Source organism: Nipponia nippon, unplaced genomic scaffold (assembly GCF_047370975.1).
Source record: "Nipponia nippon isolate SJK-2023a ecotype South Korea unplaced genomic scaffold, ASM4737097v1 scaffold_2, whole genome shotgun sequence".
NCBI classification, from domain to species: Eukaryota; Metazoa; Chordata; class Aves; order Pelecaniformes; family Threskiornithidae; genus Nipponia; species Nipponia nippon.
The window spans coordinates 51,134,302-51,147,439 of NW_028262336.1; the positions used below are offsets into that span (position 1 = coordinate 51,134,302).

Sequence of the window (13,138 nt, forward strand, 5' to 3'; positions counted from 1 at the left end):
GTGGTGAATTGGTGTAATGAATCATGGTCCTTCTAAACTCCAGATATATTTTTATGTCTAGACAGGTATGCAGTGAGGAATGTATGATTATAACAGAATGTGTCAGAATGCATCAAAGAGATTTTTCATAATAACCTTTTTTGGGTTTTTTTTGTTTTTGTTTTTAGAAACCAAGGCATGTATATCGCTTAGAAATCTTTCTGAAGTGACAATTCTGGTCGACTCTTCTATGTTAAGCTGATTAACTGTTTCTGACCTTTCAAAGTATGTCGTATATAATCCTAGAAGACCACCAGAGTTGAAACTATTCTGTTAGTTTTGACATTCCCATCAGGCTTTCTGTCTGTATCACAAACAATCCTAATTCACTTGTTTTTAGTTAATTTGACAGGTCATTGTTAAGATCATTATTAATAGCAAACTGTTACAAGTTACACATGTTTTGACAAGAGGAGTCTTCAAGACATGGCAATACCAGTTAATTAGAGCAGAAGGAAAGTGCTTATTTCTTTTGCCTATGAACTAGATATCATCTTAATATTTTGGGCATAGAGGGGAAGAGAATATGTTTACTTCAGGAACAAACTTACTTCTGGTTGGCTGAAACCAAGCAAGAACTGAGATAGAAACTATCTTGACACTGTCATGCACATCATCACATTTAGAAAGTAGCAATTTGTCAAGTCGATTTTGAGTGAATCATCACTCCTCTAATTAGAGCTGTTTCTACTTTATCTAGCATGTTATAACCAACCTTTTTTTCTGTATGTGTAACCAATTTTATCGTTGAATGTGAAATAAGAGCTCGTCTGCTGAGCTCTTTCCCTTCTGCAGAGGCAAAAATTTGAGAAGATATAGGTCCTTACCCGGTGAATGCAATGTAACACAAATGTGAGCTTTTTAAGAGAAAGATTCAAAGACCTGAAAAGTCTGTCAGGTGAAGCGCAGTTTAAGGAGTCATTTGAGTGAATAAATGTTTCATGGCTGAGGGATACTGACATTCATAAACAGTAAAGAAAGGTAAGAGGGTGGGATTATGTGTGGTTTGAGTGGGAGCAAATTTCAACATGGAAGAGGAAATACAGCACGGGAGTTTTGGAGAGAAGCTTCTGCAGAGATTTCTTTCTACTTCTCTTCACCAGCCAAGGAAGCATGCAAATGCTAGACTGGTCTGAAGCTTCAAAATCCAGTATCTGATCAGTAAAAATGGTCCTATCCTGCTCTGAGTTTCCCATTTTGGTATTAAACTTGCAAACTATACATGAAGAATAGTTTGGCTTTAAAACAAGAATGGGGCAAATATTCAGGAGGAACAAACTCACAGTTTGGTACTATACTTGGAACGAATATCTATACCAGTTAACCTTACAGTGTCTTTATACAAGGCACTGAATCAAAGGCACATCCCATAAGATGTTCATCCATTCCTGATTAGACAGAAGCATTTGAAGAAGTTCTGTGTGACTGTAGCCCCTTCCTGTCACGGTAATGATCAGACCCCAAGGCTGTACTTTAAGGTCTGACTTGTGGTTCTCAGCACCTGGTGATGTGGGCCAGGGGAGTGCACAGCACCTCTCTCCAAGCCTATGTGCCTGGCTTGCTTTCCACTGGAAATCTCTACATATGTGGGGAAGAGGATTCGTGCCTATAATGCTAAGAGCTACAGGCAAAACCAAATGCCACTTTTCTGTTTATCAGAAGTAATTTGCACCAATGCTAAGTGATGGCTACTGTGCCTGGAGGAACTTGATGGAAATGGGGATCCTGCCACAAATGTAGTGATGGGACTGGTGTGGAAAGCACCTGGGAGGGGAACTGAAGGCAGTGGGTCCTGACATATCTACCTACAGCAATAAAACAGGTTGTACCAGCCTTGGTTTTCTTTGTCCTGGGAAGAGAAAGAGCAAGCATCTCAGGTTGCAGCTGTTTTGTTTGAAAGGTTTGGTAACAAAATTTTTGTGGACAGTGCTTTCAGACAGTAGGGAAAAAAAGCAACCTGGTGGTTTCAAAACTATGTGCTTCCATTCTTTGAACTGCAAGAAGATTATCCTTCTAAATCACTCATGGGATGGATAATAACAGTGGTTTACTTTGTTATGTGCTAGGCCATGTCTTTTCCCTGACATGAGCTAGAGAGAGCTCTAGCTTTTTCTGTTCTCCTTCCCAAGCCTGCTTTTGGTGCAATGTGATTGCTTTCAATTCTCTTATGTCTCAATGCCTTCATTTATCTTACAAGTACTTTTATTATTTTCAAGAAAAGTTGTGTTAAATCATACATCTTGATAATGTTATATACCTATTATACCTATATAGGTATACACCTACTATAATATTACCCTATAATATTTTTCTTTTAAAAAGGAGAAAATGAGGAAATCAGGGTAATGATAGAGCGAATAAGAAGTGGGACAAACTTGAATAGTAGCCTAGGCCCAGAGAGTGTGCTGTAGTTTGGCATTTAAAGAAAAGAATGACTCTGAAGTTGCTTTCTTTAGGTAGTAAAGAAAATGCCAGTGCAGCAATTTCTCTAATCACAAGGATTGACATTTTCTTTGAGATTGAGCCTGCCTGTTTGTTAATTAGCGTGGTGGAGTCACATTGCACTCAGGCCTGCATCTCAGCAGGCCCGTACTGCAAGATTTACATTTCACAGGGAGAAACAGTCTTGATAATGAAATGATGCTTTGCAGAGATATGTGCAGAGAAGCACAGCTGGATTATGTAAATGTGATTTATCCAAAGCTGTAGCGCATGGGTCCTGTTATTCAGATGCTGATCTATAACTCACTGATGGCTCTTGTGATTTCACATATATGTGCTCAGTAATTGGTATTAACTTTTAAGATCATTTATTTTTATGTATGCCATAAAAGGCTTACATCAAAGTTAATATGTATCCCCTACATCTCCCCTGACAGCATTTTGTGATGTTTATCTTCTCCAGCTTTGTCATCAGTCACAGTGATGTTTTCAAAAGAGGAAGATTCCTGCTGAATGCATCCCAGTTAGCACCAAAATTAAGTGAGAGATGCTCAGGAACCGAAATGTAACATGCAGTACCTATTTGCTCCGTTATAGTGTCAGTGTTCTGCTTTCAGCTAGGAGAACTTTTTATGTTTTTCTCGTTATCTGGAAAAAAGCAGAAGGATGGGAAGAGGAGTTTGCAGAACGCTTTATTGGTACCGCTGCAGTAGCTGAAGTTTTCTGAGCAGGTTGTGAGGTGCCAGCGAGCTGTTGCCATTGTTGGGATTTTCTCCTAACTCATTTGACCCATGTTGCATTCCTCGTGCTTCACCAGTTACCCGTGAAAATGAGGATTCAGGCCTTTGTGCTTGCCAAAGCCAGGGCAAGGCCTTGGCCTTCTGTCATTTTTCTGTTTCTCCCCTTCCATTCTTGTGAGGATCATAACATGTTTTTAGCCCGGTTTCCTCATTAAACATTGTGTGCCTGATGGTGCTTTTTGCCATTTTCCCTGTGATAGCTTTGAAATCGGACAGCCTGCTTCAGCCACGTTTGGCAGAAAGGGGCAGCCCTCCCAGGGGTTCATTTCTACGGGGTTTGTGAGGACTGTGCCCTGGGCGGAGGAGAGGGACCCGTGCCTCTGCCCCAGCAAAGGGCCGAGAGGCTGCTGCCCGCTCCTGCCCGTGCAGCTCTCAGCGGGCTCCGTCACACGCGATCCCTCCCCTGCCTGGGCAGCAGCAGGGAGATGCAGCGGGGCCGGGGTTAACGTGTGCGCCTGCCTGTGTGGAAGGGCACGGAGAGGGAAAAATGAAATCCCTGAGAAATCATCTTCGGTAAACAGCTTTTTAATTGCTGACAAAACACAACGCTCCTCTGAGAAAACCCTGCTTGCTCTTAACCTGAAAACTAATAAATTAATACGGGTGATGTTTCTGCTCCATTAAAGTAATCTGTAAGGGAGAAACAAGGGTGTCAACCCCCAGTTTTCAAGCTCATCACTTTGGGGAATTTCCTGATTGAATTGCTAAGCTCAAAAAGAGAGAAAAACATGCTGACAGCATGTTGCTTTTTTATTCTTTGTGCAAGTAAGAAGATTTGAGTGTCTAAAATCCCCATTGTATTTTAGGAATGCAAGATAGGGTCAGGAATTGTAGAAAACAGAAGTTACCATTGTTAGTTGTTGACCTAGGAGCCTCTTCTACCGATTTTTGAACAAGTGGGCAGGCACCAACAAGTCATTGAAAGAAGAAATTTGCAGATGGTTTGAAAACTGTGGCCAGAGGTAGAGAAAGCAGTGTGCTAATGAGGCTTGTAAATGTGTAAAAAACTCCAGAATTAAAATACATATTTAACTGGTATATGTATCTGTATTTCTAGTTGAAAAACTGTAGTCCACATGGAGTCATTTTAAATACAATGGTTTATAAACATTATAAGCTCTGGTCTCTACCTTGTTTAAAAAGTATAATAAAGCAGGATGAGATTCCAGCTTCTTTCACACATCCAAAATGTAAAAATCTTCACGCTTTAATATTCACCTCCCATAGGAAAAAATGCATTCGAGAGTGACAATTGTGAGCTAGGATAACGTAACAGGGCTATAGAAATATATTAAAAAAGACTCAGACCAGCTCCAAATCCTATAAATCCAACTTCACGAGTGGCAGCAGGAACGATAGGCATAGGTTTGGTATTATCTGTGCTGTTCTTAGAGGGGCAGAGGCCCCAGACATCCTCAGGACATCTAAGTAGTTACAGGCTGGTTCTCTGGGGAATTCCTGTTTGTGTAGTTCCAAAAGGACTTCTAAGTAGACAAATTAAGCGCTTCTCACTTTTCTTTGAACTTGAAACATCTTTCAGTTTGAAATTCTTTCCTTTGAGAAAAACCTCAACTCAGTAAGTACTTCAGTGGTTGGCTCCTCAGCTGAAAATGCCAATAGGGCTAAACTGCAGTGATGTTTTAGTGGGTTGAAGGGCTAGACTCACAAGGGAAGGCTTATGCTACTGTAAATTCCACTTAAGTCTCAAAGAAAATTGCTTATACTGCTTATTGACTACAGGATAACAGAGAGACATTCTGATTTGCATTCTTTCTCCTTACATCTGAGTATTGAACAGCTTTTGCAGTTCAGCCTCTGCTTTCTGGGAGATTGTGAAAGTGCTGCTTGGCCAAGGACTTCTTCCTACATTTTTCACGTACTTTTATGGAGGATCAGCTGCACTTATATCTATTCACAGGTTTCCTCATTCTTCCCTTCTTGCTTTCCTCCTGGAAGAGCAAGGTAACCAAAAAATTAAAGGTCTGTCCTTGCCCAATAGCAAAGGACCCCCCTTGAAAGTCTGTATCTTTTTCTTCAAATGGAATAATGCAGTATTCAACCAAACCGATTTTCCTTTGCTGCTTCTGATGCTCTTATTCTTTCCACACTACTAAAAGGCTGATATTTCACAGATGGTGCCAATGACAGTAACTGTTGTACCACACCTCTCTCTCCTTCAGCACCTTTGTCTGCTGTTTCCCTTTATTTCAGTTTCTGGTTGTACTTCTTGCTAGCAGACAGTAGTAGATTCCAACTATTAAGTATACATTAATATGTAAAGATTACTGAAATTTAAAGTTATTCCTGAATTATTCATATTGATAATTTCCATCATTCCAGGGGATGCTTGGAGGTTGCTACAGCACAGGGTGTTGCTGACAATTAAGTTCTGCATTTTTCTTTTCCACAGATACGTTTATCTCGAGGCTTTTGCTTTTTTAATGCACAAAAGAACATGTGAAGACTGTAATAGTATCTGCAGGGTATCAGTTGGATGGATCCTTAGGTGTTTTCATTGCTCTGTCTCCATCGAAATGATGCCCCCACCCTGCCTTGTATTTGCACAAGGTATGGACTGTGACACTGGACTAAAGCAAGTTGCCTAATGCCACACTGACAGTCTGTGGTAGAGGGAGGAACTGATCCAAAGCACATGCCTTTACTATTGAACTATAATTTCTCTGGTTTCTTGCTATATCTTAGTGTGTATATGCTTTAAAAATAATGCAATGTTATGAAAAATCTAAAAATAACTGAATCTGAAACATATGATTAATTGTCCTTGGCACTACTTAAAGCCATTAGTGCGTATATCACAGGCTTTATCCAGCTGCCACTGAAGTTTCTGTTAAGATTTCCATTTACTTCATTATGACCTGGAGCAGGCTTCAGGACTAAAAGTGTATCCTGCCCATTTGGAGTAGCATTGCAGTTTAACTAAAGCAGCTAGACGTACAGTTTTTAAACAATGGGAGGGGAAAAAAAGGCAAAATAGTTACAAGAGGCAGTTCTTTGACTAAATATCCACTGGTGTTTAATTTACAAAGAGGAAACAAAGCTACTGGCTCAGGACATCAGTAAATAACATGTAAAGCCTCAGGAGAGGCACAGATGTTTAAAAAAATCTTCTTTCCATTTTATTTCTGTATTTCCTGCAGAGCAAAACCAAAAATATTAAATAATGTGTCTAGGGTCTTCCACAAGAAAGAATTCAGATGAGCATGAAGTGCATGAAATTTTAGAAATTTTTAACATCTGTGACAGTTTGTTGTGTGCTTTGGAATAGAAAGCAATACTAAACAAGAATCATTTAGTTGACACCCTCAAGACACTAGGATTTCAGCTAAGCTCAAGCCTGGAATCCAGACATCAAAACTTGACAGATAAGATGTCTTACAACCCTGTCTGGTTTTGCCCAATTCCTGGTCTTATTTCTGATTCCAGGAAAATGAACGATAACACTCTTGTTCCTGTTACTGAGAGACAGCTGGGCCCTGCTATGAAGTTGCCATCTGAAATTCTACCAGGAATATATGGGCAACACTTCTGTCATGAAAGAATTTAGGATAAAATCGAACATAATGATTTTTCTTTGCATCTGCATTATGAAGCACCAAAAGTGTCCATCCAACTGATTTGTAGCAGTGGCTGAAAACCATGATGCTTCTGTTTGGCACAGTTGGTGTACTGAAACATTGAGTATTGTATTGCTCTGTGATTACAGCTGGGAAGGATCAGGCACCTCAAACCATGAATAATATTTCTACATTGTTTTTTTAGAAGATAGTAAAAAATGTATAGAAAGAAAAAAAAAATTAGGCAGTGATACTACCTGCTTTTACATTGCTGTAGTGACCAGCTGGTAAAATATAAGACCACCTTGCATGACTGGCCAAACTGTTTCTGCATGTTGTCTGCTTTAAACTGCTCAGCCCTGCATACTTTCTGGATTTGGAAGAGCTGAAATCCAGCTTTCTGCAGTCAACCTTAATGATCTCAGAAATGTCGCTAAAATGAAACTGCTTCTAGTCTTTATGCATGCTTTGTTGTGAATATTTTCTCCAAATATTCTTAAGAACCGTTTATTAAATGGCAGTATAAAGATAACATTTCTGGAGGATGATCTAGGGAGCAGAGAGGAAAAGCTCCTCTTTAAGCTGTGTTTAAACCTTTGAAATTGTGAGCATTAAGTGGCCACAGATCTTTTACTACCTCTGGGAGCTGCAGTTGGTTTCATTCTGAAGAGGAAGCATTCAGGCTGGAAAAGGTTTTCAGAAATACAGGCATCCAACATATTGCTTGAACAATAGCCAAGAGCAAAGTTGTCGGTCACAATAATACAAGAATACAATTTGAATTCATTAGTATCAGTTATCAGCTTACTGCTAATAATCAGAAGAGATCAGCAGAAATGGTTTAGTGAATATGTTGGGGAACTGCATACAGTTGCACTGGTCCATTGTTTTTCCTCAGTATTTTTGAACAAAAAGTAAGATTTGAGGAATCCCTTGTTCAGTGCAAGGTGTCACATGGCTTCCAGTTTTCAGATAAAATGTGCACAGGCACAGTAATGCTCATAAATCAGGATCTTTTGTGCCACACATATTCCCCCTCGCTTGGTTGAAAGTGAAATAATGATCTGATGGTGAACTTACCTTTTTCATGTTTCAGTAAGCTTGGTTCTTTGAAGCATAAGAAACATAGGCTTCAACCAACATGATACTCTGGTCACTCATGGCTGTTTCAGTGGCACATATCTTTAATTTGTAGTTATTCAAGACTTTTACAGAGAATAAAATATTTGCCTTTCTTTTCTCCCAACCCTTTCCTTGAGAGTTTTATGGGATTGTTATCATTCTTGCTTTAATTAGATCATTTCAGAGCAGTGCACACTCTGAATAAGAACAGTCCATGTGACAGAAGACAACACTGGAAATTTTGGCATTACAGCAACTTTTTTTCTTCTCATTAAGTCCTGTTTTATATCTGCAGATATTTATGCCTTTTTTGGAGGAAAATTGACCATTTTCCATAATTTTTACTTTTGATTGTTTTCTCTTCACCAAAGGAATCTCACCCAGCTGGCATCTTTTTAACCCACCACAGATGATGTTTATTCTACCTAATTTTCAAAGTCTAATAAACTATAACACCACAAACCTTTCCTGTTTATTCTCGGACAAGTGGTGTTTCGCTCATATCTGTGCGCTGGCCTTACAGTGAAGCTGAAGAGCTCATTGAAATACAGTCTTGAAAATCAAGGATTACTTGTGCATATTTCATTTTACTACAGGCAGGACTGATGTTTTTGCTGCAATTGTTTGATCTCTAAAATGGAGAATATTTATTAATTAATTTTACTGAAACCCAAGCTCACAAATGCTGTTGAATGCATTCTTTTGCAGAATTTTTTTCTGAAGTGGTTACAAAAGCGACTGGTTTTGAATAAGATACAGTACTTACCCTGTAATCCTAAACTTATTGTCCTGACAGCTGGGGAGCTGGAGAGGAGCAGCATTCTCCTCCTTTGTGTTTCTCTCTTTGGCAGCTCTTACTGGTGCATGGTGGAAACACTGAAAAGAATGTATCTTCCAAGCGACACTCTCAGCTCAGCCAAAAAAAAGAAAGGAAATTCAGTAGATTAAAGGAAGAGACTATTTATCATAACTGCAAATGACTCCATTAGAATTTTAGCAAAGTTTAGTTTTTAAAGGCTCAAGAAATGAAAGTTAATAACTTCCAGAACTGCTTTGAAAATCAGAAAAATTTCTAAGATTAAGTGAATAAGAGGTCATCTAGCAGATGAGTGAAAGCTTTAGAAGATTTACTTCCACACTGGGGGCTTGACATCACATTTGGCACTGAACATTTTGTATTTTCTCCACAAGATGCAGGTTCATGCAAGCATGTGCTAACCCATTTAGTACTTAAAAACTTAGAATAAATTTCATTTGTGGATAGCCTTGACTCTCCAGGAGTTCAGCTCTTGCCTCATACCTGTTGGCAGCTGGGGCTTTTTCAAAGAGAAGTATTTTCGGTGGCAAATGCCTCCTGGTGAAACGATAACTTTCTAAAATGTATTAGTTTAACAAAAGTTTTAATTTGGAAAAACCAAGGCTGAAACAGGATTCCTGGTCAAAATTGGAGAGCAGTCTTTCCCACAGTAGCTAGTCTCACACCTGGGTTGTGGCGGATAGCCTGGACTCATTGCTATGCCTGATTTTCTACACAGATGTGTAAAATCAGATTACATCCAACCTTAGCGATGATGAGAAATGAACAATTTTACTTACAATTTCAAGTACCTACTGCCATCGCTAGCTTTTTTTTTTTCCATGTATCTATCTGCATATTTACACACTCCTTCTGTCTGTGTTTTTGGGGTAGCTGCTAGATGTACAGGGGCTTGTGGCACAAAGCCAGCGAGTTCAGACGCCATGCATTAGGCGACAGTAACACAGAAAGCCGTGACTCCCAGGGAACTAACTACTTTAACCAAGTATCCACAATGGTATTTGGAGTACTAAAGAATTTAGATTAACATAACCCCTTTTTTAATCATTGTCTTTTTTTTTTTTTTCTAATTTGTTTCTGCATTTACAGCTTTGGAAAGGCATTTTTGAGAGAGGCAAGGAGTCTGTGGCAGTTCTGGGAATAAAAGTCAGATTTCTCGGCTGCAAATCATGTGCCTTGACCACAAACTTTTTCCTTCTCAGAAAATCCAATTTTGTCCTGGCTTGTATCCTTAATTATTGCCATTTTTTATTTTTTTTTTAATTTTTTATTTTTTTAGAATCTGCAGATTTTGGTTTGGTTTGCATGGTGTTATATGATACTTCAGAATAATGTCTCAGATGAACAATCTTTGAATATTAACAGACAGTATTTTAACTTTCTTGAGGTTGGGTTTTTTTTTTCTTTTTTAGCAATGACTACATTTATATTTCACCATTGTCTGCCCAGGATGTATCTGATCCCATGATTGCTGTTTCATTTTAGCAGTCATAAGTATGTGCATTTTTAAAAGGTGCAGAGGTATTTGAGTATGACAAGAGGTCCTTCAGATAACAGCCACCATTTAGATTTTTAATGAGCCATTGCTCATGTAAGCAATGAAAGCTGTGAAAGAGCTCAATAGGTCAAGCAGGCTCTCATTTTTAATTGAATTGTTCTTTTCCTTTTTTTTTTTTTTTTTTTAGAGGAACTACTTCTGGTCTATTACAATCTTATTAAAGGTATGTCTTCCACCTCTCTTGCTGAAATACTAGGAGGAAAGTGCTTCAGTACTATCATCTTTCTAGAAACTAACAGATGTTTTGCTGTTGAAGTTCTTAAAGTCCTAAACTACATGAAATATTTTTAACACATAAATACTGTCAAAATCTTCAGAAGCATTTTTAGCGTCTGCTCTCAGTGTATAGTTCATCTGTGGAAGGATGATTCGGAACTTAAAGGAGTTGGTAGTCTTCCTTTGCAGTTAAGCATTTAAGTACTCAGGAGGGGTTTAAGAAATATGCAGGTATCCCTTAGTTTTGCATTTCAGCACTGTTTTCAGGTCTTGCATGTTCTTTTTTGGAGTGTCGTGCTCCATAAATACCTGGAATTTGCTGTAACATTGAAGCAATAACAACAGTGCTTTGCTGTTCTGCAATCTGTTCTGCAATTTTCTCTCTTCTCACTGCCTATTGAATGCTGTTCTGACAACTACAGCAGAATATACAGTGGCAGCAAACTAGGGAATATTATAGGTAGGACCCCAAGTCACGATTGCCAGATATCTACTTTGAATTTGATGATCAGAGATATGGTTCTTCTTTTCTGAGCTGCCATTATATAAAACATTTTTCCTTTCATAGAATCACAGAGTCATCAAGGTTGGAAAAGACCCTTAAGATCATCGAGTTCAACCGTCATCCTATCACTGCCAAGTCCATCTATACCATATCTTCAAGCACCATATCTATCCGTTCTTTAAATACCTCCAGGGATGGAGACTCAACCACCTCCCTGGGCAGTCTGTTCCAATGCCTGACTACCCTTTCAGTGAAGAAGTTTTTCATAATATCCAACCTAAACCTCCCCTGGCGCAGCTTGAGGCCGTTTCCTCTTGTCCTATCACTTGTTACTAGGGAGAAGAGACCGACCCCCACCTCGCTACAACCTCCTTGCAGGTAGTTGTAGAGAGCAATAAGGTCTCCCCTCAGCCTCCTCTTCTCCAGACTAAACAACTCCAGCTCCCTCAGCCGCTCCTCATAAGACTTGTGCTCTAGACCCTTCACCAACTTCGTTGCCCTCCTCTGGACACGCTCCAGCGCCTCGATGTCCTTCTTGCAGTGAGGGGCCCAAAACTGAACACAGTACTCGAGGTGCGGCCTCACCAGTGCCGAGTACAGGGGCACTATCACCTCCCTGGTCCTGCTGGCCACACTATTCTTGATACAGGCCAGGATGCCATTGGCCCTCTTGGCCCACCTATTGGGTCATTTACATTCATATGCCAAAAGCTTGCCTTGAAATGTGAACTGTAAAGGACTGCAGTCTTTCATATATGAACACACTTGAGAACCTGGCTGCATTTGTGAATGGAGTGGAGATACAAATGCTTAATGTTTGTAAGGCAGCCACTACATAGAATAGTTGAAATTATGTGTTATAAAAACTAAGTACAGAATCACTGTTCTCCCAGCTCCCAGGAAGTAAATGAAAGATGGCTAATGTGTTGGGGGTGGAGGGAGGTCACTGACACTTTGTACTAATAAAGACATCTTTATCTGTTTAGAAAAATGATACTTCTCTTCATTTTTCCTATCTTGTTTATTGCCTTTTTAACTGTAGTGTATGTGCATGACGTTACATTGTGGGGCAGGGACTCTGCTCTCTGCATGTATTTCTTAAGATTCATCAAAACAGTGCTTCTATTCTGACTGGAACTTTTAGACATAAGTTCAGCATATTTTTAAGTCATTAGTATTGAGTATATAATCAGAGCTCTTTCTGTGCTATGCTTACTGCTTTAGGCAGGTACTCTCCAGTAATTGAGTGGGAGGACTTGCAGACTTCATACCCAGGGCAATGTAGCATGCGCGTACTTTTAGCATCTCGTTCTCTGGAGAGCAGTGAATTGGTTAATTATTTTCTGTGATGTATGTATCTCCTCTAAAGTCACATGAAAATGCTGTTTAAAGTAAGGAGTTGAATGCAAAACATCAGATGTCATTTGTTACCATGCACAGATAAACACGATAAAAGTAATTCCCCTTAAATAATACATGGTAGATTCATGTGAGATGTGGAAAATACACTAAAAGTGCTTGTGAGGAAATAACCTCCATAATTCATTTGAACTGCACCTTTCATCTGTTATGAGCAAATTTGTCAGAGATCATTCTGTATCCCCAGGTCTCCATCATACCACTGATATATCCTCCTAACTCTCACTTTTTTTGCTTGTTTTTCTCATTCTCTTTATCTAGTAAAAGGAGGCACAAAGGAGCAGAAAAGCAAAATATGTTTCAGATAAGGTATAGATGCAAAGTATAGGACCCACGGTGGGATTAGAGAAGAATATAAATTGTGCAGGACAGCAGTTCAGTAGTATCTCTGTGCCTGCTTGTCCTGTTTATGTTTTATTCAACTTTTGTTTAGTTTAACAAAGCCTGCTGTAATTATAGCATCATGATGTTCTATTACACACACACAAGGATCAAACACGGGCTGATATGATTCTGTTAACAATTTTTAATTCTTTGGTTTTTGTCATACCTTACATTTTAACCGAGTGTAGGAGAAAGACTCTGAGAAGATAAGCTCACATAAGGAAGCTGGAAGAAGCCTCCCTGATTGAAACATCACTTTCC

At 39.2% G+C, this 13,138-nt stretch overlaps 1 protein-coding gene across 2 annotated transcripts in view; it reads left to right on the plus strand.

Moving 5' to 3' along the window:
• Window positions 1-13,138, plus strand: part of MID1 (midline 1) — a 357,917-nt gene that overhangs the window by 143,696 nt on the left and 201,083 nt on the right. The gene's annotated exons all lie outside the window — the stretch shown is intronic.